At 41.4% G+C, this 27,821-nt stretch overlaps 1 long non-coding RNA gene across 1 annotated transcript in view; it reads right to left on the bottom strand.

Annotated features, from left to right (window-relative positions):
• The window catches only part of LOC123331724, a 59,762-nt gene extending 35,219 nt beyond the window's left edge, over positions 1-24,543 (bottom strand). The window contains exon 1 of the long non-coding RNA XR_006640623.1: positions 24,352-24,543. This is a non-coding gene — a long non-coding RNA (uncharacterized LOC123331724). The remainder of the gene's footprint in view (positions 1-24,351) is intronic.
• Between the last annotated feature and the right edge of the window lie 3,278 nt (positions 24,544-27,821).

Genomic DNA, 27,821 nt, shown 5'->3' with positions numbered 1-27,821 from the left:
GAATAATATGGATAAACACATGAAAAGATATTCAGCACATCACCGACTCCGTGACATGGATTTGAGCAAACTGTGGGAGATACTGAAGGACAGGGAAGCCTGGTGTGCTGCAGTCCATGGGGTCTCCCAGAGTCAGATACAACTTAGTGACCAAACAACACCAACTAGTGAAATGCAAATTAAGACCACAATGAAATATCACTACACACCTATGAGTGTACTACAAACATTTAGTTGTACCCTTTAAATCGGTAAGTTTTATCATATTTGAATTATCTCAATAAAGCCTTGAAAATAAATAAAATCAAGCAGTGCTCTCTTCAAAATCATGATAGTTCCAAATGCTTGTAAGAATAAATTGAAACTGGTCTCTCATCTTTTGCTGTTGGAAATGTAAAAATGGTACAGTTACTCTTCAAAACAGTTGGCAGTTTCTTTGGCGGGGTGGGGGGAACCTAAGTACATGTTTACCATAACACCAAGAAATCACGTTATCACGTTCCTCAGCACTTATCTTAGAGAAGTGAAAGCTTTGGTCCACACAAAACCCTATACACATACTTACACAGAAACCTACCTATACACAAACTTGTTTAGTCACTAAGTCATGTCCAACTCTTTTGTGACCATAGCCCACCAGGCTCCTCTGTCCATGGAATTCTCCAGGTAAGAATACTGGAGTGGGTTGCCATGTCCTCCTCCAGGGGATCTTTCCAACCCAGGGATCAAGCCTGCATCTCCTGCATTGACAGGCAGGTTCTTTACCACTAGTGCCACCAAACACTGATAAATGTGATGTTATTCTTTGGCAGACTCCAGTGCAATCTTTAGATATACTTTGGTGGTGGTGTTTCTTTTCCAAATAGCCTGCTGCTGCTGCTAAGCCGCTTCAGTCATGTCTGACTCTGTGCGACCCCATAGACGGCAGCCCACCAGGCTCCCCCGTCCCTGGGATTCTCCAGGCAAGAACACTGGAGTGGGTTGCCATTTCCTTCTCCAATGCATGAAAGTGAAAAGTGAAAGTGAAGTCGCTCAGTCGTGTCCGACTCTTAGCGACCCCATGGACTGCAGCCTACCAGGCTCCTCCATCCATGGGATTTTCTGGGCAAGAGTACTGGAGTGGGCTGCCATTGCCTTCTCCATCCAAATAGCCTAGGACTAGACTATTTCAGCATGCAGATCAATTCCTTTACAAACAGTAAAACATAAAATACAACCTCGGATGAAAATATAAAAATAACAGCACTGAATAAATTGATTTCTGAAATATTTACTAAAACAGCAGCCAGTATCCAGTAGTATATCATCCAATATCTTCCTGTAATGAGAGAATCTGAGCCAAAGACGTTTTCACCTTCAATGTATTTTTGGAACGTATATTTATGAACCAAATCTGTGTTGTTCATCGAAAAGTAGTTGTTTGGGAATTTGTTATGCTCTACTAAATGAGAGTATAAAGGCAAAAAATATAGTCCATTATGAATATAAACACTCTTTCTTGCCTCCTCCTTTTGTTTCTCTCCTTACTCAGTACTGGGTAATGCCCTTGGGAGATACAAAAAGATAAAGGAATGGACCCTACCCTGAGGGAGTTTATAGTCTGGTGGATGTAACACATCTCTGAGAAGTAAAACAATGCAATAAATATGATAAGGTTGCTGATGAGTACTCTAGGAACTTAGAGGTTGGGATTCGTGGGTCACCAAGAAAGACTAGATCTGAATCAGGACTTAAGGTATGGCTAAGATTTGGAGAGGCAGCAGGGAGATGAAGGGCATTCCAGCCAGATGGAACAAAGTGACCAATGGTTCTATAGAGTCAAGAATGTGTAAAGCACATCTGGGGGACAATAGCTAGAATGGGGGAGGGGTCTAAGTTGAAGAATAGGAAAGAATGCAGCTGGGTCAAGATTAAGGATGCTATTCCATATTAAGGAGCTTTGGCCTGAGCCCATTAACTACTAAAGTAGCCAACTGCATCAGAATCACCTGGGGAAGACAGTTTAAAATGAATTATAGCCCCAACCTCAGTAACTCTCATTCAATAGGTTTAGGGCTGGGTCCAGGAAATCTGCATTTTCAACAAGTATTACCCCACCACTTCCCCAAACGCATTCTGATAGAATGTAAGAAGTCCTTTGGGCAATAGAAAATCTCAATGGAAAGCCAATTAAAGGTTTTTTTTCAAGGGGGAAGTCTATAATGATAGAGCAGTGATTCAGAAAAATAAATCCTCTAGGTATATGCTCAGTAGATTGAAGGAGAAGATGATAAGGAAAGCCAGACAGATGGCTTTACAACAGTCCAGGTGTTAAGTCTAACCACTGATTGATCCATCCCTTTGTTCCCAGGGCCTGGCATAGAGTCTGGTACATAGTAATTCACTCAGAGGCAGAGAAGCTAATGAAGCTTATGCTTCAGAGTCCCTTTACTCAGACCCTTTCCCAGACCATCTCCCTTTTTACTTCAAAAGGTTCATGTTCACACCTATTTTTGAATTCTTTCACTTAAAGAAGGCTCCCAAAGTTGTATAAAGCCTCACACGCCACAAAACTCTGGATCCAATCCTACACTCAGTGTTTATTGAACTCAAAGATTAGACAAATCATTTAGTGATTTTTCCTTCTTACTAGAACCCCTTTCCTCAGTTTATTCTCAATGCAACAGATATGGCTTTTGTTTCGACAGCATCAGCCTATCATTCACATACCACTCCTCTGCCCAAACTCTCCAGTCTCAGAGTAAAAGCCAAATATTTACAATGGCTCTAAGGAAGGACTGGTGCTGAAGCTGAAACTCCAGTACTTTGGCCACCTGATGCAAAGAAATGACTCATTGGAAAAGACCCTGATGCTGGGAAAGATGGAGGGCAGGAGAAAGGGACGACAGAGAATCAGACGGTTGGATGGCATCACCGATTTGATGGACATGAGTTTGAGCAAACTCCAGGAGTTGGTGATGGACAGGGAAGCCTGGTGCACTGCAGTCCATGGGGTCACAAAAGTTGGACACAACTGAGTGAACCGAACCGAAGGACCTATACAGCCCTGTTACTTCTGATCTTCTCTCTCCTCCTCTGTTCTGCTCACTGTGCTCCAGTTACTATATGTTGGCCTTCCTGTTGTTCCTTGACCATGGCAAGAATATTCATGTACCAAGGCCTTTGAGATTTCTGTTCCCTTTGCCTAGAATGCTCTTCCCTACAAATATTCTTAGGGCTCACTCACTCCTCCAAAGTGAGAGTGAAAGTGGCTTAGTCGTGTCTGACTCTTTGCGACCTAATGGACTATAGTCCATGGAATTCTCCAGGCCAGAATACTGGAGTGGGTAGCCTTTCCCTTCTCCAGGGGATCTTCCCAACCCTGGGATTGAACCCAGGTCTCCCTCATTGCAGGCAGATTCTTTACCAGCTGAGCCACAAGGGAAAGCTCTACTCAAATGTCACCTTCTCGATGACATCTTTTTTGACCATCTTCTCTAAACTGCAATCTTACACACATATTCCTTGTACCACTTCCTCAGCTTTTATATTTCTCAACACTTATTACTATACAGCTGAACCTTGCCACATAGCAGTTGGAGCACTGACCCTTTGCATGATCAAAAATTCACATATAACTTTAAAGTTGGACATCCACATCTGTGGTTCCACATCCATGGATCCAACCAACCATGGATCATGTAGTACTGTACTACATATTTATTGAAAACAAGTCCCCATATAAGTGGACCCATGCAGTGCAAGCCTGTGTTGTTCAGGGGTCAACTGTGTAAGATTCCAATTTTTATTTACCTTTTACCATTCAAAATGTAAGCTCCATGAGGACAGAGAGATTTGTCTTTTGTTTGCAGTTATCTGTCTACCACTTGGAACAATATCACATACATAAAAGATGCTCAAGATGTTCAAAAAAGTCATCAGTGAATGAAGGCCACTTTTAGCTGTGTGAACTTGGATAAATCACCCAACATAAGCCTCAGTTCTCCCGTCTATAAAAGTAGATAGCAGAACCTACTTGATTTAGTAATAAAAACCACATCTCTGTAGAGAGTGGTCCTTTTAAGCAAGCAATTTGTTCTCAGGGAGAGGTTTTGAAGCCTTTCCAACTCCTGAATAAAGATGGAAACAAAACATTTTTAAAAAGAAAAGCAAAACAAAAATAACATCACCTACTTCATAGTAATCTTCTGAGGTTTAACATTAGATAACTTGTTTACATTTGCTTCTGAATGTTACACCGATGAAGTAGTCAATAAACATTAATAGGAGTTCTTAATAACTTAATGAAAAAACATCACCTACTCAACCTCCATGGAAGACCAGCCTAATCTAGGCATAATGCACTTAGTCATCTACAGAGTTGTGACTGCAGAAGTTACTTTCATTTCTGTTCTTCCTTCCACTGATGAATGCTGCTGACATGTACAGAGGCAGAAAGACACATACAGATAAACAGATGTGACACACCAGAAGCCTAGCCATGACGTGGTCCCAGGCAAGAATGGGAACCTGTCTTGTTTCGGAGACACATGAACAGGCATCCAAGTGACATGTACATTTTATTTGTGAAGAGTCAATCACAGCAGGAGCCCAGCTAAAAGAAACTCACCACCCCAACACATATACACACCTGGTATGCATATCAAAAAAGCCCTCTCTGTATTCCCAAGGAATCATGAGAGTCTGAATCAGGAACAAGCTTACTCATGCAGAGAGGAGTCATAACTATTGGCATCATATGATCATTACCCAATCACTATCACCCTATAAATGATAGCCAGCCTCTTTCACACACTGAGCTCAGTCAGAACCTAACAGGACTGGTGCTGTTTCCAACATCTGTTCTGGGACTCCATCCTGACTCTTCATTGTCCAGTTATAGGCTATAGATGTGGGTCTGCCTGGAAGGAAAGGAGCTAAGGGAAAAAGATTCATTCACACTGTCATGTTACAATCTGCTCCTGACAAATGTGTGGGTCCGGCCTTGAGATCAGAAGCTTCCTCCTTATTTTCTCTGCATCTACTTAGAGAGTAGGTTTCTGTACACACTGAACAACAACAATTGCTAGCTACCATTTGCTTAGCAATTACTATATTTGACAGGGCTTCCCAGGTGGCACTAGTAGTGAAGAACCTGCCTGCCAATGCAGGAGACACAGGTCCCATCCCTGGGTGGGGAAGATCCCCTGGAGAAAGAAATGGCAACCCATTCCAGTATTCTTGCCTGGAAAATCCCATGGACAGAGGAGCCTGGTGGGCTACTGTCCATGAGGTCACAAAAAGTCTGATACGACTGAGCATCTGAGCACAGCACATGTATGAAACGCTATATTATGGCTTTTATACTCATTGTTCTTAATCCTTCAGTAACATTTTTGGTAGGTAGCACTGTCCCTATTTCAAACAAAGAGGGAAACTGAACTGACTTATAAAGACTAATTGATTTACATAAGGTCACATGGCTAGTTAAGTGATAAAGCCAGGACTCAAATAGATCTGCCTGGCCCCCAACCTATATTTGTCACTATATAACATTCCCATTCCAGAAAAAAAGCATTTAATCACATGCATGAAACTAACTTTCAGATCTAAAGTCCGTATCAGTTAGGCAATATGAAAGGTACCAAGGAAAGACTGAGAGCAGTTTCATCTAACTCAGAAAATAAGAGCAACTGCATTTGGTTCTGGATTATAAGCCCACTCCTGATTTAGCCCTTCTGTAGCTGTGAGAAAGGTCAATGTTCATGTTCCCATATTAATTTGCTCCTTCTTGGTTACCTAAAAGAATCTGTCTTAAAAAAAAAAAAAATAGGGAATTCCCTGGCAGTCCAATGGTTAAGACTTCACCTTCCAATGGAGGGGTTGTGGGTTCATCCCTGGTCAGGGAGGTAAGATCCCACATGCCTCAGGGCCAGAAAACCAAAGCATGAAACAGAAGCAATATTATAAAAAACTTTCAATAAAAGCTTTAAAAATGGTCCATATTAAAAAAAAAAATCTTTTAAAAAACAAGCAAACAACAACAAAAAAAGAATCTGTCTACTGATCCTTACATCCTAAGCAGCCATGTTCAGTATGCTGTGTATCAGCCTGCCTCCACCCAGGAGAAACAAATGACATAAGGATTTTAACACGGGAAGTTTAACACAAAGAATTATTCACTACAACAGGAGACTGCAGTAACTAGGGACTGGTTAGGATGAAATGAAGACAATTCTAAAGACAGAAATAGTGCATATAAAGAGCAATTGCCATCCCTAAAGGTAAGATAGAATGCCCAAGCAGGAGTTTGTCCCTATCCCCAGAGCCACCCCCGACCCCCCACAGGTCTGAGATCCAGATATGGATGGAGAGGAGCTATCCAGGACTGAACAGATGGCAGAGAAGTTGCTGTGGTGCCACATCAGTAAAACTTGCTAGAAATCAGCTCTTTGGAACTTTCAAAAACTCACTCAATGTGGTTTCATGGGAAGTATCTCTCATCATAGACACTTCCCTACAAAACCACCTAAGAGGGGGTTACCAGAGTAAGGTTTCAACAGCTGCGAACTACTGGATCCCACACTGCAGAAGCCACCCACACTACAGGAGCCAGACACTGGGGAAGCCTCCAGCCCTGTACGAGTCTATTGTTTGGGTTACATATGAAACAGAAAGTTAAATTTCTTCTAATATCTCTTTAGTACCTGCTGAAAAAAACTTGATATCATGATAACTAGAAAAAGAAAGCCATTTTAAAAGGCCAATATTCATTCTCACAGATCAGACAATAAGAATATATAGAGAGCTCAAAATAAAAAAACTCATACTGTCAGATCTATTAAACCTGGGAGGTTCCTGAGCAGCCTGTTTTTCCTGGCTCTAGCTTCTACCCAATGCTATGTCTTCTCTCCTTTTCTCCTCTGCCTCCTGCCCAGAAAAAAAAAAAAAAAAAAACAACTTGATAAATGTATCTTTGTAATTTTAATTTGGTCTGATTCTAGTTAGTAATAAATATGCATTATAGAAAAAATTGGAAAAGTCAGCACTTTTATAGAAGAAAACTCAGAACATTCCCCAATTCAATCCAAGAGATAAGCACAATTAACATTTTAATGTCTGTCCTTCAACACATATAGAAAATAGATATGTATGTGTGTGTGTATATATATCCCAAACACATGCACACATATAAGCACACAAACCCTTGCATGCATCCCACATCTATGTATACACATTTATATAGATAGATGTATAAGTAGATATAAAAATGGAAATATTTTTATAAATGAAAGGATACAAATACTAAGCATCCTTTTGGTTTTTTATTCTATAAGACTAAGAGCATTCTATATCACCCACAAAAGAACAAGGAAAACACCTTGGTTACTCATGAATTGTTAATCCTTAACAATGTGACAGTATTTCACAGTGGGTAAGGGCAGGGTTCAACGAGCAATTTGACAAACAACAGCCCCCTCTGTTTTTATAAATAAATTTTATTGGAGGACAGTCATATCCATTAATTTATACATTGTTTACGGCTACTTTTATGCTACAACAGCATTGTTGAGTAATTGGAACAGAGATCATATGGCCTGCAAAACCTAAAACACTTACCATTTGACCTTTTACAGAAAAACTTGCAAGTCCTCAATTAAGAGTATGGAATCTATAGTTAGCCTGCCTGTGCTAAAATTCCAGCTCTAACCCTGACTGACTGTGTGCCTGGGGCGAATCACTTCAACTCTGGAGCTCAGTTTCCTATCTTTATAAAATGGAAATAAAAGCACTTACTTCACAGGGCTATTGGAAAGATTAAATGAAACAAACTGCTTACAGGCTTCCATGGTGGCTCAGTGGTATAGAATCCACCTGCCATGCAGGAGACACAGGTTCAATCCCTGGGTCAGGAAGATCTCCTAGAGAAAGAAGAGGCAACACACTCCAGTATTCTTGCTAGAGGAATTCCATGGACAGAGGAGCCTGGTGGGCTACAGACCATGGGGTCCGAGTCTGACATGACTTAGCAACTAAACAACAACAACGGTGCTTACAACTGTTACAAAGTTAAAATCTAATGAAAGCTTGTTATTGTTTGTTTATAAGCACACCAAATATCAGCAAAAGCAATCACACACAGTGTATCATTGGTCCTCTACCATACTCTGGAGGGATGGACCTCATCAACTGTATCCTTCTTTGGTTTTTCTTTTAGAACACAAAATGGAGGCTTTGAGTAAGAGGAAATCAGGCTTTTTATATAAAAATGAAAGCATGCCATCTCTTTCCCTTAGGATAAGCCCTAGAACAGGAAACTGAATCCCTCGTCCATTTAGTAGGCAGAGCCAAGGAGAGAGCAGCAAAAGAGCCTTAAAACAAACCTAGATCTGGACATGAATATATAATGTGCTTCACTATATACAAGCTGCAGTAATTCGCCCTAATCTCAAATAACAGCACCATTTCAGCATAGTGAGGAGGCTCTGTTTAAATCAAGATGACACCTTCCCAGCAATATCATTACACAGAGGTATGGTGACACACTCTCTTCACCTACCAACTAATTTAAAAGCGATAAAACAAAAATGGTGGGGCATCCCTAATGGTTCGGTGGCTAAAACTTCACATTCCCAATGCAGGGGGCTGAGTTCAATCCCTGATGAGGGAACTAGCTCTCACATGCCGCAATTAAGAGTTCACATGCTGCAACTAAGACCTGGCACAGCAGAATAATATTGTTAATTAAAACAAAAATGGTAATAATGATAAAGAAGTAGTTTGATTAGGGTTACCAACTAGGTATTTTTATATCATAATTTATTTTCTCAAGCCTATTTCTCATAAGCTTTAAATAACAAGTTTTTTCTTAAAATTCAGTATCTTTTTCTGATGGTATTAGCAACTACAAAAGTAGTATAATGAAGGTTTATCTGGATAAATTGCTTTGGATAAACAAAATAAATCCAGGAAATCTAGATACTAAATTATTTGCATCTTTTGAAGTTGCCTTGTTTTTAAGCAGCAAAGGAGAAATGAACAGGAGTTTTGTTCTCTTCACTTTAGTAGTTTTCATTCCCTCTCCCTTGACTCTTCTTACCAACAGATATAGATGGGCAGGTGGCTGGAGGTGGCATGGCAAAGAATGGGACACAATATGGTACTGTAGTGATTACCCTCTATACAAATTGATGCTCAGAATTTTTACTGGGTTTTGGTTTCTAGTTCAGATAAAAATGGGTACAGTATTTTACACTGTAAAGACAGGACAATGATTTGTGTTTCACAATCTCTGCATCTGAATTCATGTTCTTATGATCATTGTTCCTAGAACCATTCCTCTCGGGAATATGGGGCTATTCCTTTGGGCCACAGCAGGCAGATGAAAATGTGAAAGTATATGATATGGTAGGCTCATATCCTCAAACACTGCACTTAGATGACAAGTATGGTCTGTTTCACCAGCATGTGATACAAATATGGCTGCAATTCTCACAGAATAGTTCCATTTATACATCAGGGAACTTTGTGGGCATCTAGGTGAAACCCTCCAGAGAAGGCAATGGCACCCCACTCCAGTACTCTTGCCTGGAAAATCCCATGGATGGAAGAGCCTGGTAGGCTGCAGTCCATGGGGTCGCTGAGGGTCGGACACGACTGAGCGACTTCACTTTCACTTTTCACTTTCATGCATTGGAGAAGGAAATGGCAACCCACTCCAGTGTTCTTGCCTGGAGAATCCCAGGGACAGGGAGCCTGGTGGGCTGCTGGCTATGGGGTTGCACCGAGTCAGACACGACTGAAGCGACTTAGCAGCAGCAGTTGAAACCCTCAAACATGACTACACCATTAGAGGGGCACACCATACCTCTTCCAACGTTGACTACTTTTGCTCTGGGTTATGGCTTTTTCCCCACTTCAATGCAAAAAGGCCTTCAGAGGAAAAAGAAATGCAAAAAGGCAGAATGTTTGTCTGAGGAGGCTTTACAAATAGCTGAGAAAAGTAGAGAAGCTAAAGGCAAAGGAGAAAATGTACCCATATGAATGTAGAGTTCCAAAGAATAGCAAGGAGAGAGAAGAAAGCCTTCCTCAGTGATAAATGCAGAGAAATAGAGGAAAACAATAGAATGGGAAAGACTAGATATCTCTTCAAGAAAATTAGAGATATCAAGGGAACATTTTATGCAAAGATGGGCTCAATAAAGGACAGAAATGGTAGGGACCTAAAAGAAGCAGAAGATATTAAAAAGAGGTGGCAAGAATATACAGAATAACTGTACAAAAAAGATTTTCACACCCCAGATAATCACAATGGTGTGATCACTCACCTAGAGCCAGACATCCTGGAATGTGAAGTCAAGTGGGCCTTAGGAAGTATCACTATGAACAAAGCTAGTGGAGGTGATGAAATTCCAGTTGAGCTATTTCAAATCCTGAAAAATGATGCTGTGAAAGTGCTGCACTCAATATGTCAACAAATCTGGAAAACTCAGCAGGGGCTACAGGACTGGAAAAGGTCAGTTTTCATTCCAATCCCAAAGAAAGGCAATGCCAAAGAATGCTCAAACTACTGCACAGTTGCACTCATCTCACACGCTAGTAAAGTCATGCTCAAAATTCTCCAAGCCAGGCTTCAGCAATATGTGAACCGAGAACTTCCAGACATTCAAGCTGGATTAAGAAAAGGCAGGGGAACCAGAGATCAAATTGCCAACATCACTGGATCATAGAAAAAGCAATAGAGTCCAAGAAAAACATCTGCTTTATTAACTACACCAAAGTTTTTGACTGTGTGGATCACAACAAACTGTGGAAAATTCTTCGAGATGGGAATACCAGGCCACCTTACCTGCTTCCTGAGAAATCTGTATGCAGGTCAAGAAGCAACAGTTATAACCAAACATGGAACAACAGACTGATCCAAAATTGGGAAAGGAGTATGTCAAGGCTGTATATTGTCACTGTGTTTATTCAACTTATTTGCAGAGTACATCATGTGAAATGCTGGGCTGGAAGAAGCACAAGCTGGAAACAAGATTGCTAGGAGAAATATCAATAACCTCAGATACACAGATGACACCACCCTTATGGCAGAAAGCAAAGAAGAACTAAAGAGCCTCTTGATGAAAGTGAAGGAGGAGAGTGAAAAAGTTGGGTTAAAACTCAACATTCAAAAAACGAGGATCATGACACCTGGTTCCATCACTTCATGGCAAATAGACAGGAAAACAATGGAAACAGTGAGACTTTATTTTCTTGGGCTCCAAAATCACAGCACATGGTGACTGCAGCCATGAAATTAAAAGACGCTTGCTCCTTGGAAGAAAACCTATGACCAACCTAGACAGTATATTAAAAAGCAGAGACATTACTGACAAAAGTCCATCTAGTCAAAGCTATGGTTTTTCCAGTAGTCATGTATGGATGTGAGAGTTGGCCCATAAAGAAGCTGAGCACTGAAGAACTGATGCTTTTGAACTGTGGTGTTGAGAAGACTCTTGAGGGTCCCTTGGACTGCAAGACGATCAAACGAGTCAATCCCAAAGGAAATCAGTCCTGAATATTCATTGGAAGGACTGATGCTGAAGCTGAAACTCCAATACTTTGGCCACCTGATGTGAAGAACCGACTCATTGGAAAAGACCCTGATGCTGAGAAAGATTGAAGGCAGGGAGAGAAGGGGACGACAGAGGATGAGATTGTTGGATGGCATCACCAACCTAATGGACATGAGTTTGAGCAAGCTCCGGGAGTTGGTGATAGACAGGGAAGCCTGGTGTGTGGCAGTCCATGGGGTCACAAGGAGTTGGACATGACTGAGCAACTGAACTGATTGCTCTTCCTGCAATTTGCTGTCCACCCATTTCTCCCTATGGAAACCTTGGTCATCTTCCAGATCCCAACTCAATAAAACTATCTTCATGAAGCCTCCTTCGATTCAAGAACATATCTCTAAAAGATATGACTATTGTTGTGATGAGATAGAGAATATGAGAAGCCAATAGAACTAGAATTAATGTGAATGTGAGGAACACTGAGATGGAGTTTCTGGGATAGAGATGGAAAGAAAGCTTTGAATTTTACATTGAGTTTTCTCCCCCTGAGTTTGCAGATTTCAGTTGAAGCTGTTATAAAAGTTGTAAACTTGTAAAATAACAGGATCTGCTTAAGACTAGACTGGATCAGAACAACAGAGAACTACCCCCAAACACAATTGGTAGAGCACAAGTAATAAGCAACAGTAGTTTACCACTGACAGACAGGAAAGCACATGGAGAGAGAGACCCTCTCCCCTTGTGGTGCAGGCATTGAGAGATGACTGAAACACTGAGAAAAAAAACCATCTGGTAATCCAACCCCTACTTGAAGCACAAGATAATAATAGCACACTGCTAGAAGAATTTGAAGACCATGATGTCCTGAAGGTATTTTATGTTAATAGATTCATTATATTAAATCAATTATGTGAAAGGAGAGAGTGAAAACGACAAGCATGAAAAGCTGAAGAATTTCAATAGAGATACAGATACAAAGGAGTCAACTGAAATTGCATGAACTTGTTTCACAAAAAGCCAACACAAGGACAGACACACTGGAATAGGCCCCATTAGACACATTAGAATAATGTCCCATTTTTACTTGATTACCTTTCTAAAGATTCTATTTCAGACCCAGTTTCACATGTAATGAGCTTGAAGTTGCCACTTCCTCCTAACAAGTAAGAACTGAACAGACTAAAAATATAGTAACTCTTCTTGGACCCATGAGAGACAGGAGGACATAGGGAAAGCTCCATGCCCCAAGTCTGGAGAAATATACAAGCAAATACAGGGAGTTGTGGCTTACTACAGCAGAGACTCATGAGCAGAACCACCATGAGAACCAATGCCAGGGTAGGAAAACCTAAACTACAACTGATGAACTGCTGAAGTCTCAGCATGGGAAATTGAGTTAAAAATTCCAAAAGACCCCAGTCATATTGTGGGTTCAAGACCTATAATATTGTGAGGCTTATCTCCAGCAGCTCAACCAGGTTCCCACAGTAAATACGGCGGGGGGTGGGGGGTGGGGCGGGGTGGGGGGAAATCCACTCAGGCTTCTGGGACGGTAGGGATAAAGGAACCATCCTGAAATACCCAGAGAACTCTGTTATTGAAAAGACCTGCCTTCTGGGGAAACTAGTAAGAGTCTAACTTGCTGGGCTATATCAGAGCCTAACTGACCTAAAGAAGGAAGATACTCAACTCCAGCCTACTCTAGTCATCTTCTCTCACCTAAGAGGGGTAGAAGGGGAAATTCTGAGAGGTAAATAGTCCAGAGGCATGGGCTCACTGAAAGGCTGAGGCCTAGTCATAGGATTATAGAATGCATCCTCTCCCCCAACATTTCACCACCACATTACCAAAGGCCTCTTTTTACCTGGTATATCATGTCTGGTTATCATGGGGAAATTACAATGTATAATAAAAGGCAAACAATAATAACTTGAAGAGACACCACAAGCGTCAGAACCAGATATGGCATGGATATTGGAACTATCAGACTGAGAATTTAAAACAACTATGATTACTATTAAAACATAACTTGAAGAGACATCACTCTAAGGGCTCTCAAGAATAGAGTAGACCAGAAGCAAGAACATATGGGCAATGTAAGCAGAGAGATGGAAATCCTAAGAACCAAAAGGAAATCCTAGAGATCAAAAACACTAACAGAAATGAAGAGAGCCTTGATAGGCATAGAAGACTGAAAACAGGCAAGAAAAGAATCTGAGCTAGAGAATGCATCAATAGAATCCTCAAAAACTGAAAAGCAAAGTGAACAAAGACTGAAAAAAGCCAGAATAACCAAAGGAATGTGGGACAATTACAGATGACAACATATCCATAATGGGAATACTAAAATGAGAAGATAGAAAATAGAAATATTTGAAACAATAAGGAACAAGAAGCTCCCAAAATGTATGTCAGACACCAAACCACAGATCCAGGAAATCCAGGAATCATCAAGCAGGATAAATTAAAAAAAAAAATCCTGCACCTAGGCTTTCTATAATTTGAAGATGATACAGCTAAGACAAAAGATCGTGAAAGAAGCCAGAGGAAAAAACACATTACCTACAGAGGGGGAAGAAAAAGATTTACATCTTATTACTCCTCAGAAACATGCAAAAAAGAAGAGAATAGAGAAAACATTTAATAAAGACTTTCTCATATGAACAAAAAATGAGGTAATTTGTTGCCAGTAGACCTGCCTTGGAAGAAATGTTAAAGGAGGTTCTTTAGAGAGATGGAAAATAATTAGAGGTCAAAAACTTGGATCTAAAGAAAGGAAGAGCATCAGAAAAGGAATAAGTGAAGGCAAAATAAAGACTTCCTTACTCTTAACAATGGACTGGTTGGATCTCCTTGCAGTCCAAGGAACTCTCAAGAGTCTTCTCCAACACCACAGTTCAAAAGCATCGATTCTTCGGTGTTCAGCTTTCTTCACAGTCCATCTCTCACATCCATGCATGACCACTGGAAAAACCATAGCCTTGACTAGATGGACCTTTGTTGGCAAAATAATGTCTCTGCTTTTCAATATGCTATCTAGATTGGTCATAACTTTTCTTCCAAGGAGTAAGCATGTTTTAATTTCATGGCTGCAGTCACCATCTGCAGTGATTTTGGAGCCCAAAAAAATAAAGTCTGACACTGTTTCCCAATTATTTCCCATGAAGTGATGGGACCAGATGCCATGATCTTCGTTTTCTGAATGTTGAGCTTTACACCAACTTTTATACTCTCCTCTTTCACCTTCATCAAGAGGCTTTTTAGTTTCTCTTCACTTTCTGCCATAAGCGTGGTGTCATCTGCATATCTGAGGTTATTCATATTTCTCCCGGCAATCTTGATTCCAGCTTGTGCTTCTTCCAGCCCAGCGTTTCTCATGATGTACTCCGCATATAAGTTAAATAAGCAGGGTGACAATATACAGCCTTGACATACTCCTTTTCCTATTTGGAACCAGTCTGTTGTTCCATGTCCAGTTCTAACTGTTGCTTCCTGACCTGCATACAAATTTCTCAAGAGGCAGGTCAGGTGGTCTGGTATTCCCATCTCTTTCAGAACTTTCCACAGTTTATTGTGATCCACACGGTCAAAGGCTTTGGCATAGTCAATAAAGCAGAAATAGATGTTTTTCTGGAACTCTCTTCCTTTTTCAATGATCCAGCGGATGTGGGCAATTTGATCTCTGGTTCCTTTGCCTTTTCTAAAACCAGCTTGAACATCAGGAAGTTCATGGTTCACATATTGCTGAAGCCTGGCTTGGAGAATTTTGAGCATGACTTTACTAGCATGTGAGATGAGTGCAACTGTGCAGTAGTTTCAGCATTCTTTGGCATTGCCTTTCTTTGGGATTGGAATAAAAACTGACCTTTTCCAGTCCTGTGGCCCCTGCTGAGTTTTCCAAACTTGCTGGCATATTGAGTGCAGCACTTTCACAGCATCATCTTTCAGGATTTGAAATACCTCAACTGGAATTCCATCACCTCCACTAGCTTTGTTCGTAGTGATGCTTTCTAAGGCCCACTTGACTTCACATTCCAGGATGTCTGGCTCTAGGTGAGTGATCACAGCATCGTGATTGGCCCTGAGATTTCTTTGGAAGGAATGATGCTAAAGCTGAAACTCCAGTACTTTGGCCACCTCATGCGAAGAGTTGACTCATTGGAAAAGACTCTGATGCTGGGAGGGATTGAGGGGCAGGAGAAGGGAATGACAGAGGATGAGATGGCTGGATGGCATCACGGACTCAATGGATGTGAGTCTGAGTGAACTCCAGGAGTTGGTGATGGACAGGGAGGCCTGGCGTACTGCAATTCATGGGGTCGCAAGGAGTCGGACATGACTGAGCGACTGAACTGAACTCTTAACAAAACAGTTTGCTCAAAATAATAATATCAACAATGCATTTATAGAAATAGGCATACTTCTGAGGTATTCCATATTTGGTTGTAGACCACTGAGGTGAAAATTGTAGCATGTCACATAAATTGTTTTGGTTTCCCAGGGTATGTGAAAGCTATGTTCATACTATACTGTGATGCATTGTGTCCAACAATATTACGTACACAACTTAATTTTAAAATACTCTATTACTAAAAATGCTAACCATCATCTGAGCCTTCAGTAAGTGGTAGCCTTTTGCTGGATGGTCTTGTCTCATTGCTCATGGCTGTTAGCTGATCAGGGTGCTGGCTGCTGAAGGTTGGGGTGGCTATGAAAATTTCTTAAAATAAAACAACAATGAAGTTTGTTGTATTGATTGACTCTTCCTTTCATGAAAGATTTCTCTGTAGCATGCAGTGCTGTTTAGATAGTATTAAAACCAGAGATCAAATTGGCAACATCCATTGGATCGTAGAGAAAGCAAGGGAATTCCAGAAAAACATCGACTTCTGCTTCATTGATTACTATAAAGACTTTGTGTGGATTTCACAACATACTGTGGAAAATTCTCCAAGTGATGGGAATACTAGACACCTTACCTGCCTCCTGCAAAACCTATATGCAGGCCAAGAAGCAACAGTTAAAACCAGACATGGAACAACCAACTGGCATTTAACTTATATGCAGAGTACACCATGTGAAATGCCAGGGTGGATGAAGCACAACCTGGAATCAAGATTGCCAGGAGAAATATCAACAATCTCAGATATGCAGATGATACCACCCTAAAGGCAGAAAGCAAGGAGAAACTAAACAGCCTCCTGATGTAGATGAAAAGAGGAGAATGAAAAAGCTGGCTTAAAATTCAACATTAAAAAAACTAAGATCATGGCATCTAGCCCCATAACTTCATGGCAAATAGAAGGGGGAAAGTGGAAACAGTGGCAGATTTTATTTTCCTCAGCTTCAAAAATCACTGTAGATGGTGACTGCAGCCACTAAGTTAAAAGATGCTTGCTCCTTGGAAGAGTGACAGTGAAAGTCACTCAGGTGTGTCCAATTCTTTGCAACCCCATGGACTATAACTTGCCAGGCTATTCTGTCCATGGAATTCTCCAGGCCAGAATACTGGAGTGGGTAGCCTTTCCCTTCTCCAGGGAATCTTCCCAACCCAGGGATCAAACCCAGGTCTCCCACATTGCAAACAGATTCTTTACCAGCTGAGCCACAGAGAAGCCCAACAATACTGGATGGGTAGCCTATCCCTTCTCCAACAGATCTTCCGGACCCAGGAATTAAACCAGGGTTTCCTGCATTGCAGGTAGATTCTTTACCAACTGAAATATCAGAGAATAAAATCCTAAAGATACTACCAAAAAAAAATCTGTTAGTGTAAATGAATTCAGTACAGTTGCAAGATACAAAATATACAGAAGTCTGTCACATTTCTATACACTAATGACAAGCTATCACATAGAGAAACTAGCAATCCTATTTACAAAATTGCATCCCATAATATTGTTAACATGACCATACTACTGAAAGCAATCTACATGTTTACTGCATTCCCAACAAAACACCAAAGGCATTTTTCATAGAACTACAACAAAAAATTCTAAAACTTGTATGGAAACCAAAAAGATTCCCAATAATCCAAGCAATCTTGAGGAAGAACAAAGCTGGAGGCATCATACTTCCTGATTTCAAACTATACTACAAAGCTATAGTCATTAAAACAATATGGTACTGGCACAAAAAAAAAAAAAAGATATACAGATCAGCAGAAAATAGAACACCAAACATAAACCTACACTTATAATGGTTAATTAATCTACAACAAAGAAGGGAAAGATATTTAATGGGGAAAATACAGCCTCTTCAATAAATGGTATTGGGAAAACTGGATAGCTACATGCAAAATAATCGAACTGGACTACTTTCCCAGAATATAGACAAAAATAAACTCAAAATGGATTAAAGACTTAAATAAGACTCAAAACCATAGAACTTCTAGAAGAAAATGTAGGAAGTGCTCTCTTGGACATTAGTCTTAGCAATATTTGGGAGGATCTGTCTCCTTGGGCAAGGGAAATGAAAGCAAAATGAACAAATGGAACTACATCAAACTGATAAAACTTTTACACAACAAAGGATATTATCACCAAAATGAAAAGGCAGTCTACCGAATGGTAGAAAACATTTGTGAACAGTATTTCTGATAAAGTATTAATATCCAAACTATAAAAAGAACTCATACAACTGAACAAAAACAACCCAGTTAAAAAATGGGCAGAAAACCTGAATAGCCATTATTCCGTGGATGACATACAGATGACCAACAGGCATGTGAAAAGATGCTGAACATAACTAATCATTATGGAAATGAACTAACCATCAGGGAAATACAAATCAAAACTAAATTGAGATCATCTCACACCTGTCAGAATGGCTATTGTAAAAATGACAAGTAATAAGTGTTGGTGAGGATGAGGAGAAAAGGGAATCCTGTGGGATCATATATTTGTACATTCACTACAGTAAACAGCATTAAAGTTTCTCCAAAAATTAAAACTAGAACTGCCATATGACCCAGCAATTTCTTTTCTGAGTTTTAACCCAAAGATGAGAAAAACAGTATTTTGAAAAGATATCAATTGCAGTGTCATTTACAATAGCTAAAATAATGAAGCAACCTAAGTGTCCATCAATAGTTGAATGGATAAAGAAGATGTGGGGTGAGTGTGTGTGTGTGTGTGTGTATAGGCTTCCCAGGTGGCACTAGTGCTAAAGAACCTGCCTGCCAACACAGGAGACATAAGAGATACGGGTTCGATCCCTGAGTCGGGAAGATCCCCTGGAGGAGGGCATGACAACTCACTCCAGTACTCATGCCTGGAGAATCCCATGGACAGAGGAGCCTAGCAGGCTACAGTCCATAGGGTTGCAAAGAGTGGGACGTGACTGAAGCAATTTAGCACACACGCGCACACACACACACACACACACACACACACACAATGGAATTTTAATCAGCCATAAAAAATGAAATCTTGCCATTTGCAACAAGAATAGATCTAAAGAATATTCTGCTAACTGAAATAAGCCAGGGAAAGACACAGCATGTGATCTATGTATATATGTTGAATCTAAAAAAACAAAAACAGACTCATGGATATAGAGAATGAAGAGGTGGTTGCCAGTTAGGAGGGGTTGTGAGGCAAAACAGATGAAGAGGGTTAAGAGGTACAAACATCCAGTTATGAAATAAATAAGCCACAGTGATGTAATATACAGATAAGGAATACAATCAATAATACTGTAATAACTTTGTATGGAAAGAGATAATTACTAGACTTACAGTGATCATTTTACAATGTATACAAATGTCAAATCACTATGTAATACACCTGAAATGAACATAATATTCTACTTCAACTGTATTTTTTTTTTAATTTTTGTAAAAAATTCAGTATCTGTGAAGCACAATAAAACAAGATATGCCGATACACTTTCTTTTCCTTTCTTGAAATCAGGAACATGATCTTGAAGGTGAACCACCTTCAACCATATACACAAGGACTATACCCTAGAAGATAGTGGGGCAATATGATGGAAGAAATCTAATTACTTGAAAAACTGTGAAGAAAAGCTACTCTGGCAGTCCTGATCCAGTCAACTTTGGACACATTAATGAAAATGAACTTATTTAAGTTGATGGAATTTTTTTTCTTTGCTATAGCTTAGTCTAATAAAAAGACTGTTCTATACACTAAAAAGAAGAAACTAGACACCTATCTAACTAAGCATATGTAATTGAGAGGTGATTATCACACAGGATAGTATGGGATTGGAAGGGTATGATAACAGAAGGAAGATTGAATTGGAAGTACAGTTAGTATATGTCAAAACTTGAATATGAACTGAAGTTCACCTGACTATAAACATCATAACCTTAAATTCTAAACAATGGTTCTCAAACTATACATCAAAATGACCTGTACCACTTGTTAAAGTACAGATGCTCAGCATTTATATCCAACAATTCTGATACTAGAAATTATTTTTAATAAGTACCTTGGTTGATTCTTATCCACAACTGATTTAGAAAAGCAGCCTATGGCAATGTTTCTCTTTCTAGATCATCCAAGCTCTTAGGAAACTACAATTGTTGTATGGTTACTGGTCACCCCAGGGAAGAAAAGAAAATGCAAGAAGAATTTCATCTCTCCCCCTGGCAACATTTGCTTTGCTCTTTTCCTCACAGGCCTGAAATTTGCCTAACAGTATAGAGCACCAAAAAGAATACCTTTCAGTATACAACAGCAGGAAACTCATCCACATTCTAACTATGTAGACCAAAACCCTTGGCTTTGCAGTTTTCTCCTGAGCAATTTACATTCTCTTCCCTAAAGACCACTCTGTCTTTCAAGATGAATAGGTAAAGGCAAGACCTGGTTAAAAAAATTTAAAGGCCAATATTACTTCATTATTTTGCAAAAGCTCATAAAAGTCCAGAAATCTAAATTTCAAATACTGCCAGCCCTATGTAACTTATTTTTACAAATTATATGGTGTTCACATTTGCAGAAAAAATATGTCAGCCACGGGATCAAGTTTGATCTTTTGAAGAAGCCATAAGATCACATTTTGCAATTAACCCTTATTTCTTCCTAGTTTATCTGGATTATTGTCAGTGATTTAATTAATGCCCTTTCAGAATTAAAGAGACAGATATGTGTTTATATATTTATGTTTATATGTTTATGTTTATTTATGTTTATAAATATATTTATATTTATATATTTATGACCTAAACAACATCTATATTAACTTCAAACACTGTAGAATTCTGAACTCTAATGCAAATTTTGACACTGCTGCTGCTGCTAAGTCGCTTAAGTCATGTCTGACTCTGTGCGACCCCACAGATGGCAACCCACTAGCCTCTGTCCCTGGGATTCTCCAGGCAAGAATACTGGAGTGGGTTTCCATTTCCTTCTCCAATGCATGAAAGTGAAAAGGCAAAATCAGGTCTTACAGAGCTCAATGCAAAGCAGTCTTTATTACTAGGTACTATCACTCAGCACCAATCTTAAAAGGAGAGAGTTTGTGAAACTATAGGTAAATTTTTATGCACTAACTATGCAAAAGGAATGGATTGTGATGACTACTGATTAATGAAAGTAATCTACCGTAAGTGTAGGACATTTGGGGAACTTTTCGTATTATTTCACACTGCCCCTTTTTTGAAAAAAAAATTTTGGTGGGGGAGGGGACATGGCAGGGCATATGGGATCTTAGCTCCCTGACCAGGGATTGAACCCAAGCCCCCTGCATTGGAAACATAGAGTCTTAGCCATTGAACCACCAGGGAAGCCCCCCACCATTTTCTGAATAGTGGGATCTCACTTTTGGAGCTATAGAAAGCCAAAGTCTCTCTATCCCAAAAGTCTTAAGGTTCTACCAAGCAATGAAGTATAATGAAAAGAACTCTCAAAAAGTTACACATTCCAAGTTCTGAGGAAGAAAATGCCTAGTTTGTGTGGGCATAGACAGTGTAGCTGGAACAGAATAATGAGAAGTAATGAGGGTCCAGATCATAGAGGGCTCTATATGGCTATTGGAATTACTTGGGTTTTACTTAACATGATATGGAAGGTATTGCAAAAAGGGTTTGGATATGATCTATGAATTAACAGCATCACTTTCAACTGCTAGATTGAAAACAGACTGAAAGATTAATAGCAGTGCTGGCAGCAGGGAGATTAGTTATGAGGATATTGCAATAATTAAGGTGAGGGATCCTTAAAGCTCGAACTAAGGATGAAGCAAGAGAGTTGAAGAGAAATAGATTAGGTTTTCGTATTCATCTCATCACCAAAGTCTGTACCATGTGTGCTATACTTTGTCACTCAGTCGTGTCTGACTCTATGCAACCTCATGGACTGTAGCCCACTAGGCTCCTCTGTCCATGGGGGTTCTCCAGGCAAGAATACAGGAGTGGGTTGCCATGCCCTCCTCCAGGGGATCTTCCCAACCCAGGAATCGAACTCAGGTCTCCTGCATTGCAGGTGGATTCTTTACCGCCTGATCCATTTATGAAAGGCCAAATGGCATAAACAAGGACAACACTTTCACAATAACCTTCATCTTCCCATACAAAAAGCCATACTGCTAAGTCATTTCAGTCGTCTCCGACTCTGTGCAACCCCATAGACGGCAGCCCACCAGGCTCCCCCGTCCCTGGGACTCTCCAGGCAAGAACACTGGAGTGGGTTGTCATTTCCCTCTCCAATGCATGAAAGTGAAAAGTGAAAGTGAAGTCGCTCAGTCGTGTCTGACCCTCAGCAACCCCATGGACTGTAGCCCTCCAGGCTCCTCTGCCCATGGAATTTTCCAGGCAAGAGTACTGGAGTGGGGTGCCATTGCCTTCTCCACAAAAAGCCATACCACCCCTTCAATGCTTGATGTTTTTATTCTCCATATTATAAAATCTTAGTTCTCCCTCAAACATCCATTAAGCATTTCCTAATTAAATAGTACATCAATGAACCACTGTCTAAATATTAATAGCACATTTATTAGCTAACAGAAATTCAGGCAGGAAGTCAGAGGATTCAAGATTTTTGTTAAACTGCTATGGGATGGATACTGAAAGCTGAGCCAGGGCTATCTCTGGGTTAAGGAAAAGGTGAATGAAAGGAAGAGGCACTAGTATGCAATTACTGTTGGTTTTCTTTAAAAATCCAGCACACTTGTATCTTCATTATCTCACTAAGTCAGTTATGGGCCATGGATTTTCATCACTGCAGTAACTATAGTGAAGAGTAACCTGCTATATATTGGTCTAATCCTGGACTACAATTCAAGTCAATACCAGGGAACTATGAGAAATGGTGGGTTTCCCATGTGACGCAGTGGTAAATAATCCACCTTCTGATGGAGGAGACAGAAGAGACTTGAGTTGGATCCCTGGGTCGGGAAGATACCCTGGAGTAGTAAATGGCAAACCACTCCAGTATTATGGAAAACCCCATGGACAGAGGAGCCTGGTGGGCTACAATCCTGGAGATCACAAAGAGTCAGATATGACTGAGAGATTAAGGTCACACAGACACACACATCAGAAATTATATTAATATGATAAACTAATTCAGATAATCTGATAAACTAATTCAGATAATCTAACTCAGCTGATCTCTTCCAGGAACACTAACACAAGATGCTCTGCTAGATTGTTTGGAGGAGAAAAAGAAAGAAAAGGAGTGAGGAAGTGCTTCTCTTCTGATATTAGCTAAGTAATCCTTGTTTGGGATAACTGGAAAAGAAATCAAACTACAAATCACATACCACTACTAAAATACTTTTTTTAAAAGGTCAAAAGTTAACCACCAATGGTTCCATGTGGTCTCAAAGCATACTGTGTTTGGCCGAAATAGAAACTTAAAATTTAGGAGATGTCACATTAAAAATAAGGTCATTAGGGGACTTCCCTAGTGCTCCAGTGGCTAAGACTCCATGCTGCTAATGCAGGGGGCCTGGGTTCCATCCCTAGTCGGAACTAAATCCCATGTACCACAACTAAGACCCGATACAGCCAAATAAATAAATAATTAAAACAATAAGGTCATTAACATCTTCTGTAATACTAGAAGACTGAACTGTATAGGCTATATTCCCACAGGACCAAAAAATGAAGAGACATTAGTCAATCCCCAGCCCTCAAGTTGTATAGAAAAGCAGCAGACCTATCTCAAATTCACAAGAGAAGTCAGGGATCTTGGTTTAAGTCATGGCTTCCCAATTAAAAAGTACCACCTGTGGCAAACCAGTTACCCGCTCTGGGTCTCGTCTTCCCCAAATTGAAAAAAAAAAGGGCTTGGACCAAAAAAAACCCAACACCACCACCTCACTGCCACCTATTCTATATTACCAGAAATGTTAGAGACTGCACAGAAAAACAACAAGGGAGAGGAAAGGGGAATACTCAACAAACAGAACTGGGTGTTTGGGAAAAACAGGAAAGAAAAAGCCTATCAAAATCCAAACTTCGTAACTTCAGAGAGATAAGGGTATACATGGTAAAAATCACCAGGAAAATAGGAAGGAAATATCTGGAGAAGGAAATGGCAACGCACTCCAGTATTCTTGCCTGGAAAATCCCATGGACGAGGAGCCTGGTAGGCTACAGTCCACAGGGTCGCAGAGTCAGACACGAGTGAGTGACTTGATTGTTGTTGTTCTATAGCTTTGAAAAGCTTATCAGATGGTAAGGAATTTTTAAATTCAAAGAATATGAAGGAAACAGAAAAGGAAAACATTGGGAAACTTTCTACATCAGAAAAGAAAACCAATATTCTTAGCAATGTAAGCAAACAGAAGAGGCACCTGCAAAATGAGAAAACCACAGCAAAAAGAATAAAGCTTTATGTCCTACCCTCCACCTGAGAGCATCTTCGTCTCTCAGTGCTCCACACAGGAAAGGCAGGGCCTAAACCCGACCCAGGAACCAGAGGGAAGCTGTGGAAGCTCATGGACCTGAGAACCGCGTGACAGCGCCACACCAAACCAGAGGGCTGTTACTAAAAGCCTGAGTAACTGCCCAATAGCAGCCACCTGCAAACTGAACCCGGGGCAGGAATGACCGAGGCTCTTACCTAATTTTGTAGATGAGAAAACGCAGGCCCAGAACAGCTAAATCAGATTGCAAAGTCATAACACCTGGTAAGAGTTAATGCCAATTCTGGAACCCAGCTGGGGTTCTGCCTCAGCTGATCCATCTATGAAATGAAGACGTTGGATTAGACCCGTGGTTCTCCAAGTGCAGTGGCCAGACCAGCAGCATGAACCTCACACGAGAAGTCCTTGGCAATGCAAACTCTCAGGTCTCTCTCCCCAGGTCCAGAATCCTCACCACTGGGATGGGGCCCAGCAATCTGTGGTCCCACAAGCCCTCTAGGTGCTTCCTATGTGCACCGAAGTTTGGAAAACCGCTGGATTCCAGGATGTCTAAGGGCCCTTCTAGACATTTTCGGGAATGTCTGAGCATTGACCTCCAGGCCATTTGGCACAAAATCACACTACTCTTAACCTAGGACCAAACCGTGGTATACAAAGGAAAAGTCTGATTGCAGTTTGTAATAGTGGGAATAAATGCCGCCCCCTTGGTGGAACTTACACCTATTGTATGTTAAAAGCTCGCTGTCTGGGCTCACTTGCATATGGCATGCTGGTACTCCTAAACCAGGCCTTCTTCCTAGGGTCTGCTTAGAGAGAGGACCAATGAGCCCCTCTTCAAAAAAAGCCAAGTGCGGGGGGGGGGGGGTGCGGGGGGGGCAGGGGAAGGGACAAGGAAGAGATGGCCTGTCAATCACCTTTTTGCAGCAAATTCTCTTAGGCTTAGAGGCCCCCAGGACCAAACATGCTGGAGGGAACAGCAGGGGCCAACCTTCCTTGAGCCTGGCTGCTCCCTTTTGATGTGCCCTGGCCTTGGTCAGATTTCAATGCCAGCTCAAGGCCAGGTGACACGGAGGGAATCTCCTAGCCTGACAGTGAGGTCCTGGCCTGTGTTGAGGCCACCAGACTTTCATCCCAGGAAGGGGCTCTGCTCCTCAGCCATCCTTGTCTAATCCTGGTCACCCAGCAGGGGTGGCTGACGCCTAGGCCAAAGACAAGCACCCTTCCTGGCAGCACCCGGCCCCACAGTCCCCTCAGTCCAGCAGACCTCCGGGCTCGCAGCCCCCTCACTCCAGCAGCCCCCTCGCCCCACACGCCTCCATGGCCCAGCAGCCCCCTCACCCCAGCAGCCCCCTGGCCCCGCAGCCCCCTCACCCCAGCAGCCCCCGGCCCACAGCCTCCTCACCCCAGCAGCCCCCAGCCCCACAGCCCCCTCACCCCAGCAGCCTCCTGCCCACAGCCTCCTCACCCCAGCAGCCCCCAGCCCTCTCACCCAAACAGCCCCCTGGCCCCACACCCCTCTGGCCCCGCAGCCCCCTCACCCCAGCAGCCACATGGCCCCACAGCGCCCTCACCCCAGCAGCCTCCTGCCCACAGCCTCCTCACCCCAGCAGCCCCCAGCCCCGCAGCCCCCTCACCCAAGCAGCCCCCTGGCCCCACACCCCCCTGGTCCCAGCAGCACCACTGAGGCCACCTTCGCTGTTGGCTCTCACCTCTGCCCCCACTTCCTAGCCAGAGCTATTGAGGTTTTATGTTGGATGAAAGTGACATAAAACCAGCTCTACTGGCCCAACCAGAGCCTGTGCTGTGAAGGATGGAGGAGGAGGAAGGGAAGATGGCAGTCGTGTCCAAGGGAAGGTTGAAGACTTTAAACATTTACTTTGATTTGGGGGAGGAAGCTCTTGAAAGTCAGAGGAGGGATCCCACCTCAAGGGGCCAGAAAGACAGACTACAGTGCCTTGGGCTGCCCACCATCTTTCCCCACCCACACCCTCCTGGCCTGCCTGTCTTAATGAGATGATGGAGGACACTTGAGCCACTTGGCTTCGTCGTTCACCGGAGAAACATAAAGGCCCTGAGGTGGGAAAGCAAAGGACCCTCAAGCTGTGCACAGGAGACTCTGTTTTCTGTCACAGAGTCTGTGGCATGGAGACTACAATGAGCCACGATTGAGGGGCACCATGCTGTTGAGAACAGGAAGGAAGAAAAAACTGTTGAGGGGAGGCAAATTCCTCAGGCTTCCCAAGAAAGATGTGCTGCTTCACTTGTAGCATGTGTAAGCTGTTTTCAGGACTTGATTAATATCGTTAAGCAACTTAATGCCTAAAGAAAATTCCAGTTAGAACAGGCAAAAACAAAATCTAAACATCATAAAGTAACTCATGATACTGAGAGAAAGTATGCCTCTATCAACCTATTGCGGAGGCAGTTGTTGAGGAAATCAAAAAGAAAGCTTGAGGAAAATTCTGAAGGTAAAAGCCACCCTGAAAGAATTCTTTATCTTGGCATGAAAGTTTTGAAGAATGCAGAATTGCTCAGAAATATGATTCAGAAAGCCCATGAGCCTATTTTAGAGCACCTGAAATACTTGTCCGCAACTTCTCAGATGCTGGAGAGCCTACGAATTTCACAGTTGAACTTCCCTGAATCCAGTGACTATTTCTCAAATGAGGTGTTGACTGAAACATATCTAATAAAGTCATACCTGGATGATTTTGATCCTTCTGTTCTCACGGACCACAAGTTATAGGCTGCATTGGGTGCTAAATACATTGGAAGAAGAATGTCACTCAGAATGCATTAAGGATCAGGATAGCAAAGGAAATGGAACTTCTAGAATAGGGTACAAAACAACTTTCAAGGACTCATACTTCAGCTACTTTTGTACTCTGGAAATTCCTAAATTTAGAATACTAAGTGGGGTTGGTCCAGGTAAAAGTCCTGAAGATCAATTGCAGTTCTCTTTCACAAGTGTACAAGATCAGTATTTTACTCAACAGGACAAGATGCACAGAATGATGACGATGACACAGGCGAAGAATCAAGAGAGAAGAAGCAAAGCAAGAGGAAGAAAATGATTAACCAGAAGTGGAAGAAGAACCCTAAAATAAACACGACTTTGTTGAATGCAAGCTGCAGTGAGCCAAGGGCATTAAATATCATTAGAGAATAGCTTAAACATACGCTGCACTGCTTATACCTGCGTTTTTAAAAAACATGTTTCTAGGTAGCTAATAAGCAGCTTTTAAAAGGTTTTAAAACCAGTGGTTTCTTCTTAGAATTTTAATGGTCTCCACTTTTCTGCCAGATACATAATTTACTGCATCCTTGAACATCCATAGTTTGGTTCTTGTGAAGTCCTTTTGTCATAGGGATACACCTACAGCTGTAAAATATCAGAATCCTTAATGCAAAGTAAGAGTGGTTTGCAAAGCCTTCCTGAGAAACCAA

Source organism: Bubalus bubalis, chromosome X, assembly GCF_019923935.1.
Source record: "Bubalus bubalis isolate 160015118507 breed Murrah chromosome X, NDDB_SH_1, whole genome shotgun sequence".
Classification (NCBI taxonomy): Eukaryota; Metazoa; Chordata; class Mammalia; order Artiodactyla; family Bovidae; genus Bubalus; species Bubalus bubalis.
This window is presented reverse-complemented; position numbering and strand designations above follow the sequence as displayed.